This window comes from Limulus polyphemus, unplaced genomic scaffold, assembly GCF_000517525.1.
Source record: "Limulus polyphemus unplaced genomic scaffold, Limulus_polyphemus-2.1.2 Scaffold5, whole genome shotgun sequence".
Classification (NCBI taxonomy): Eukaryota; Metazoa; Arthropoda; class Merostomata; order Xiphosura; family Limulidae; genus Limulus; species Limulus polyphemus.
Window position 1 is genome coordinate 965,234 of NW_013665615.1, and position 9,212 is coordinate 974,445.

Below are 9,212 nucleotides of genomic sequence, written 5' to 3' on the forward strand. Positions count from 1 at the left end.
GAACATTGTGCCCCCATCCACAACCAAAAACTCGCACGTCAGGACCTAGTACAAAACACCAAAGTAAACCGCCGATTTAACGACTTCACAACTCTTCAAATACACGAAGCAATAAAAATCCTACACCAAACTCCCATAATCAACAAACAATCGACAGGAATAGCACGCACACTGCTACTTCTTGGCGAGAAACCCCCAAGCCGCAATACAACACTCCACCAATTAACGCCTTCCACGAGCTAGATACCACCACCTGCTTACCCATACCTATAAATACCCACCAACAGTAATCACAATTCACACAACATTCAGCCTTCATAATGGATGCAGAACGCATTCGAAACGCGTCGGCCAACTCATCACTAGCTACAACTTTTACCCGTTGTTCTAACAACGTTAAGACGGCTTATCGACTTCTTGAGAAGAATTCTAAGAAGAAAGTAAACCTACAGACAATTTACATATATGTGTAAATTATGTTATACAATAAAACATATCCTATTAAAAGGCCAAAGTTTTTGATTCAATTATTTAACTGTGTTCGAAAATAAAATTTTTATGAATCAGTAATTTTTATTGATGAAATAGGGTGAGAATACGTCTGGGGCCCATTTAAATTTTTAGCCCAGGGCTTCATAAATACATAATCCGGCACTAGAAGATAGGGTAGTTTGATCAAATATCGATCTATCAGAACCAATGATACGATTCTTCTTTTATGTACATGTATCTCTAAAGTACTCGAAATATATTTACACACAATACAACCTTTATTTTTACGTCTCAACGTATTTCTGTACAAGCTAACATAGAATTGTATGTAAACTATTCTTTGAAGTATGTAACCTGAGGGCTTGTAGGATACGTTACTTAGGCTTTTACCAGATTAAAGTGTATTATCCATACAAATCTCCTTCTTTTGTTTCTCGCTTTTGGTATCCTTTGTTTTGGAAGGACCATTCTTCATCCAAGGAGCCAGTTAAAATTGAAAATTGTAAGCAGACCAGTTTTGTCATAGAATAAAGATTTAGTTTTATTTGTTCACTTGCGTTTGTTTCTCTCCCCCGTAAGTCCGTAGCTTCTTGGTTTTGACTGATGCTTGCTAGAGAAAGGGTTGATACAATGTTATATATATAGTGAAAGTAATCTTTCTTGTACGGAAAAAGAAAATGAGCACTTCACTTGGTTTGAGCTGAGCTCTAAAATAAAACTGTTTGTTTCCTGTTAGCAGCCAACTCATTAAAAATTCCACGACTTGAAAAATTGTTTGGGGACTGACGAAATTTTGTATTTTTTTTAACCTTGTTTCGCGGAAATATTTTATGTAAAGTGAATTGAGAACGAAGTGAGAAGCGATAAGGATGAAATTTCCGAAACCGGCTTTCGGTGATCAGTGGGCCCAAACTTGCAAAACGAAATAAGAATAATTATTAAGTGGGCTTAGTTTCTACTGGACAATCCACAGTTGATGGATACCTTAAGGCTTGTTTAGTTAGTGACACAACGAGGTCCTACATATAAGATGCATTCACATGTAATGTATCTTCATCTATGGGCTCCACTGTGTCGAATATCCGGCCAGCACTAGGAGTCTTAGAGTCAGTCAACTGAGCCAGCTTTTCACCATAAAGGAATTTCTGGGCATATTGATGTTCACAGTAGCTTCCTTCCATTCCAACATGTGGATGTTACTTTCTGCCTTCTCTGTAGTACGCTCACAGCCTCTATTTTCATGCATTATAACTGCATCTTATACTTAAACAATGTTTAATATATTCAGAAAACTGTGTGCTTGTAAAATATTTCAAGCTGCATGACTGAAAATATTTTACCGTAAACAAATAAAACACTGGATACATCAAGTTTATGTTTGTCATGATATCTTACTTATCGTCTGATAATTTTATATACTATTAATAATTTCACTTTCTCATAAACATTTTGATTCAATCCAATCAAAATATCTTTCACAACTCTTATCAATAATAAGAAAAAAAAAGCATGTCAAATTGTGTATTCTATCAGTTGTAGGATGAGTTATTCCAATACTCTTATATGAAAATTCACTTCCCGGTGAATATTTCAATGTTTGAACTGAAACATTCGCTCACTAGTATCAACAGGCACAATGTATTTTCAAATAATAACTTGAAGCCAATAATTACAATTAATTTCATATCACAAAATTTGAACATCCAAACCAAATCCTTTATTTCCATTCATATGTGGCTTAATAATTGTGTTCTTTATGTAATTGAACCATTTGTGTTATTCAACACTCATAAAAGACTTGATGTAATGTTTCCAAACACTTGTTGTGCCACAAACGTATATTTATTTGTACATAACTTTGCCATATACATATATATCAATTAAATGTTGTCACTTACACTAATACCCTACAATAGGCTACCTCTGGCTCCTGCACAAATTACTTTCCCAGGCTACTTCCTAATACTATATATCGGTAGCTGCAGTCTAATAATGCTCTGTTATTTATTAGCCATAATTCTGACCCAGAATAGGTTGAACTGGAGGGTTAGGACGAGAAAAATAGACCTCAAGTAATTAAGACAAATACTAAGAAGAAGAAGATCTATAAGCTAACAAACTCCATAAGCTTTTCTTTCAGGCACCATGAAATAAATAGTCATTGACAAAATGCAGCTAAACTAAGACTCTTCTACTAAAATTCTCGTAAGGCAGGATTAATATTTGTGCTACTGCGGTATGTATCAATATAAACTGAGCAGAAACACAACTTCCTCACTGCAAGTGATATGGTTTCAGGAGTACCAGAAGAGGTCTATTGATGAACATACTGTATTCCCCATAGAGTTCTTGCCAATCAGCTAGATCAAGTGAGTGATTCGTGCACAATTTCTCGCCTTGGAAATATTGCTTAATATCTTGGGGAAAAAAAGGTCTCAACACCCTTTCAACTGAGTTTTCGAACTCCTAGCCATCATCTTCAGTTGTATAAACTTTTAATGTAATAAGCATTACATCTACTGGCACCAGTCATTCTCAAGTATTTTAATCGAGAAGCTATCACCCCATATTCAATGAATATACTTTATAGTGAAACTCTGTTCTATAGCTCAAAAAGTAAGGGTCACAAAGCCTTTTCAATCCAACTCATTTTATGATCAACAAACTGTCATAATTTTGTAATCGAATGGTAATCATACAATGCAGAACATACGTTGTACCTTATAGTATCACCTAGAATATGGCCAGAAAACAAGAGTTGCAATGCTATTTCAACTGGATTTTTGAATTCCTACCTCTCATCTTTAGTTGTACAAACTTTTGATGTACTAGGCATTACATCTATTAGCTCCAGCTATCTTAGTTTCGTGGTAATCAAGTGGAAATCTCACAATGTATGCATCATTTGTATTGGACACATCACTTAAAAGCTTGGAGAGTAAGAATCGTCACTTCTTTTTAGTCATTGACCTTTTAACCACACGACTGTTCTTACTACTTATTGAGGCTAATCCCAACTATATTAACGAACAGGTCTGTCTTGGTGGTTTGGTGGATCGTCAGAGCGCTCTTGGCTCTAGATTATGTGCTTATTTATCTGACTCCTCCTGAACAGCCAGATAAGTACTCTCAGATTTTTTTCTCTTAATCTTCAGGTCCAAAGTGGGATATGACAGCATTTTCGACCTCATCAGACTCAACAATTTCCTCTTCTGACTCTTGGTTTAAATAATTCACCAGAGGTTAATTGGTCATGTACAGATGCAGTCGGTCAATATGTATTACGTTTTTTTGCACGCCCCTCGACTGCTGCAAATTGTACTTCAATGGACCATCTCATGAGAACACAAAATGAGTTACTGTATAGTATCTTGCTCTATGTGGAGGATAATGCACCACTTCTACAAAGAGCAAGACTTCTTGGCCAAATATGAGCATATTCGAGGAATAACCTATTGATCTCTGTTTATCTGTATGGTATACCATTATGGTGTAGGGTAAGTGCTGATTCCAGTTGGGTTGGTTGGGGTTAATAACCATAGCAAACGTGCTTCACAGTTTGTGTTACTCAATCCACAAAATCATCACTCTGGGTTGGACCTAGGCTGACTACCTTCATTCTGTAATCAGTGCCTTCTAGACAAAGTCAGACTTTGGCCTCTTCGTTTACATCTAGTTTATCTCCATTTACTAGAATGAAGTTCGTGTCTACAGGCCTGAGTGGTGTTTTTTTTGGAGCACCTCTTATACTTTTACTTAAACAGACATATACCAAAAACCATCCAGCCCTGGAAGATGTGGGCTGATTACCACACCTTTTAGTGCAAATTGTTTTTTTTTGCTTCCCCTAAAAATGGTGGTTCAACTTGGGCTTCTCTAGTTTTCAGACCTTTAGCAGTAGTATTCACTATCTGCTGTTTAGTCTTTTGCACCCGCTGAGCTCTTCGTCAAAACTAATGATCTTATCTACCTCGCTTCTCTCTTCCAAGAGAGCATCCAGGCAGAAGTATCACATGCATAAGTTGTAGCGTGTAAACTATGGGAAGGCTCGGATAGCCCTGCCTATTCACTGGTTACCAGTGTAATTACATCACAATGCTGTGACATAAAAGTGGTTGGTAAACTATCAGCTATAATGGAACCAAAGGACTTATTTTAAACAATGATTTCTATGATCAAATAGAAGGTATTTCTATGGTATAAAGTGGCAACTTTGAGGTGGTTGTTAAGTGAACAGAGTTGCTCAGTTCATTTATTATTAATTTTATTTGTATGTTGTTTTACTCTTATACTGCATCTCCTCATTCAGCTCCACTGACAAGTTATGGTGTTGAATCAAATGCCTCTTGGTCAAACTATTTATGTAAATCTGATTTGAAATCCTAAATGGACAAAGAATGTGAAAAACATTTGCACTTCCATGGTTTTTATCACAAATATTAGGCTTATTCATTAGCAACACTTTTGTCGACATTATCTATTTAAATAAAGCACAAAAAAATTCGTGTGTCTGTCTGTATGTCCATTAACTAACTATTCATAGATCGTTGGGCTAATCTCAACCAAACTTTGTTGGATGATAGTTTGGAACAAGGGGCATGTTATTGGATGGTTCACAACCCCCCACCCCTATTATTGCTGTTATTGAGCATTTATCATCTTTGATATAAGTTAACATTAACTACATTCATAGATGGCGCCACGTCTTTATATCAAATTGTCTATAAAACAACATACACACAGTGTGGAGTGGGCAAACAAACGTCTTATATATCTCGGAGAGTGTACTAGCACTCTCTATGGAGGAATGCAATGACAAAAAATGGCCTCCAATATTGCAACACTACATAAACTCAGTTGAAGATTCTATTTCAACAGCCACTATAAGGCTGATATGAAGCCATTTTTTGAGTAATATCCACTTTCTACTTTGACCCATGATTTTTCAACTTCGGCCCGTAAGACACTTCTGCGGTCAATGATCATCAAGTAATTAATCACGTGAAACACTGTGGAAGGACATTAAGACCTGGGTGTTAAAATGGGTAACAGAAAGCACCTCTACTGACACTACATTGGTTGCTACCTCTTCCTACAAACTCACCCTGACCATCGCTTGGTGTATACCATGCTTTAAATATATACCTATTGAGTTTTTAAAGCTTATAAAAAACGTTCGATGAAGTAATAATGAATATTGTAATAATACTTTATGTTATTAATAACTTATGTGAAAGTTAGGATTTTTGTTTTATTTATCATAGTATCCACCCACACATTTTTTTTTTAAAGTTCATGGCCCGGAGAAAGGAGATGTACCTCAACTTGTATATAATATTCTTGGATGCTTGATACAGTTTCGAACCTCGTTTTATAAGATACAAGGAAAAGTACTCATCCCCAGTGATGGGAAAGTTTAAGTTAATTTATCAATTACATTATTTCAAGGACCTTAAAATGGTTAATTGTTGTAACATTCTTGGTTTTGCTCAGAGACAAAGCTCTGAGCTACTTATACAGCCCACCGCGAAAAGTAATTGTTGAGCATTTCAGTCATGCTAAAAGCCGCTCAGCAATAGCATATGGTATATGTACGCTTTTATTCTTTAAGTTACATCACATTTTGAAATGTGTATGATAGAGTGATTAATTCCTAACAATTTGGTGTAGAATATCGTGCTTGCGAAATAAAATTTGGCTCGAACGTCATTGACGTCTGTTCTCCAGTCATTTCCAGCCATTATAAAACTGAATGTTGAGCTTTGCCTGCAAGCGCAACTTTTCAAACGGGAAACAAACGAACATTCGGACAGACACCACGGTTCGCAATATATATAAGATTGCTCGACTAACAATCTTTCCTTCTGATTGGTTGATTGGATCATCTTGTATGTGTGTATGGTACTTTTCAGTTATTTTATGTAAAACTGTATAAGGTAATACTTTGTTTACACTTACACTAGAAAGATTATTTTACTTATGATAGTTTTTGTTTCTAATGTAAGAAAATGTAATGCCTTTTTTTTATGAAAAACTAGCCAATTTGAGCTACTACCTCGAAAAAATATCTGAATAATGGCCTTAATGTACAAATCCCTATCGTTTATAGCAGAGTTGATGTGAAACTTTTCTTTCATAGTATTTGACTTTAGGCACTATTATTAAATACGAAAGTATTTTTGCTTGTGGTTTAATCTCCGTATCAGTTTATTTGTTTATGACAAAGTTACTAAAGCTATCTGCCGCCATCCGCAGTTTTGATCTGTTGAAGAGAGTGAAGGCAACCAGCCCGCAGCACCTATCGCGAACTCTTGGGCTCGCCTTTAGAACAATCGTACACTACATAAGGACTATGTTTCTAATCTCTGGTATCTAACTTATAAATATAATAATTTTAGAAAGTCACTAACTGAAAATCTATATGAAGTTGCATAGATTGTCTATTATAATATTTGTTTCTAGTAGCCTATTTTTATACAGTTATTAACCTTTCATGATTTCTACTAGGGTCTTTAAATTTACTCCAAAACAACAAAAACCTAAGCCAAAAAGATTTTTTGTGTATATCTAAAAGTTTTAGCATGCGTTTAAATAAATTTAAGCTTGTTCATGCTTTTTATTACTATATTTCAAGAAAATTCAATATCCTTGACCTCTATTGTATTTACTGTAGCTACTGTGTTGGCTGCCCTGCATGACATGCAGGCATATCATGCGTTTACTGACTACTTTAGTTATGGATAAATTTTCTGTTTAGTTTGCATGCAATTTTAGCCTAAACACGTGGTTCAGAAAGTCTTTGAAATTGCTTTCTTCTAGATGTTTTATTTTATTGTTTTCTCAATAGCAGATAATGTCTATTCTGCTTGAGAGGATATTGCAATAATATATAATATCTGGGCTGAAAGGATTAGCGACTCCTTTGCTGGCAGAAACGGCACTGTCTCTATGTTACAGCCAACTAATGATGTGAAAAATCAAAGGTCGTGAGTTTACACTTTCGACGGGACAAAGAAACCGAGCTCATCTGTTGAATTCAGGCACGCTTTCTTTCTTGGTTGAATTCTATTTGGAGTTATTCGAATAAAGACCATAATTAAGATCACCGTATTTAGCTTAAGAAAAGTATATACCGAGAGAGAAAGAAAACTGTGTATCTAATCACGATCCACTAAAAGCGGCTGTTTTTTCGTGGTATATCCAGTCAGAGCATCTTAAATTTGTACCAGAAAGGACATAATATGTTTTATCAAAAGAAAACAGCTGTACTCAGTATTGAAAATTTTCTATCAATTTTTTCTTACATCAAACCTTAAGAATGCATTGTCATTTATTGATACTTGCGATAAAAAGACAAATGGTCTGTATCTCTCACTAGATTTGCTGTCCTAGTATACGTTCATCTTGATGTAATTAATTCATTCTCCTTGCTATTATGTATATTTCAAATTTTATCATATTCTCTTCTTAACTAATAATAAGCCTTTTATGTTTGTAGATTTCTTGATGATATGTTCTACTCAAGTAATAATTCCTGGTTCTCCTGGAAATGTGCTGTAAAATATATTATGCTTGTTTTCGTTTGCTTTTGGCTTTTGAAAAGTATTTCATATAGTAAAGGTTTCAGTGAAGGTTTGAAACAAGGGTATTTTACTGATCAAGATATCTAATATTGTTCTACAGTATATTATATTTTGGGCAGTTCTTCCTTTACTTGTGCAGAAAATTTTATTCGTAATTTATGTTCTTTAAAAAACAATATCATAGTTGTTAAGCTTACCTTGGATCAGAGTTTAGGTTTTTATCATATATTTTGCGTTTAATCTAGCAAATACGTACATATATAACGTGTTCTGAAAGAAAAAATTAAAAAAAAAAAGTACTTAGGTGCCATTATTTCAGAAATATTGAATTAATAATATAACTCATTTTCAAATATATAACCTACTACACAACATGTAACAAAAATCACTAAGAGCTATACATTTAGTTCTACAATTTCAGTTTGTAAAAGTAAAAACGTTTATTTCATCATTATATAACTCATGCTTATCAGATAACGCAATGTTGTCTTAGTTAATTAAATCTGGTTTCTCCGCCATAATTTCGTTAACGTCAAGTGTTTTAAACAAATCTATTTCCATGAGTAATTTCTGACCTTAATAAGAACAAATAAAAATGCGTCATTATCTTTAACTATGCACAAATAGAAATTAATTTCGAAATTTCTTACTGATGTTTTCGGTATTCAGATTTTTCTGAACTGTTCTGTTGATATAGCCTGCAATATGATTCAATATTTACTTATATTAAATAACAAGTAGGCTAGATTGCTGGTTCGCCAAATCTTTTGAATAATAAACAGGTTAATTCAAGAAAATAGTAGTATATAGAGTTAAAATAAATAAATAATATAGTGTTAAAATCCTCACTACTAATTCTGATGTTTTGTGAAATCATTAAAATTGATGAAAAATTATATTTTACCAAGTTAATCCATTTCACACAGTTGTTGTCAAGCGGTTTACTAATATAAATAGTGTCTCAACCATTACTATGGTTGTTGTATTCCATCCCGCCTGAAGATCACTGGTACTGGTGGATTATACGATTTATAAGGATAAGAAGAAGTTTTATTGATGATGGAAAATACTACATGTACGTATTTTATTCCTATTTTTAAGAACTTAAACATTGGTTTTGTTCAAGGTGTGATGTAT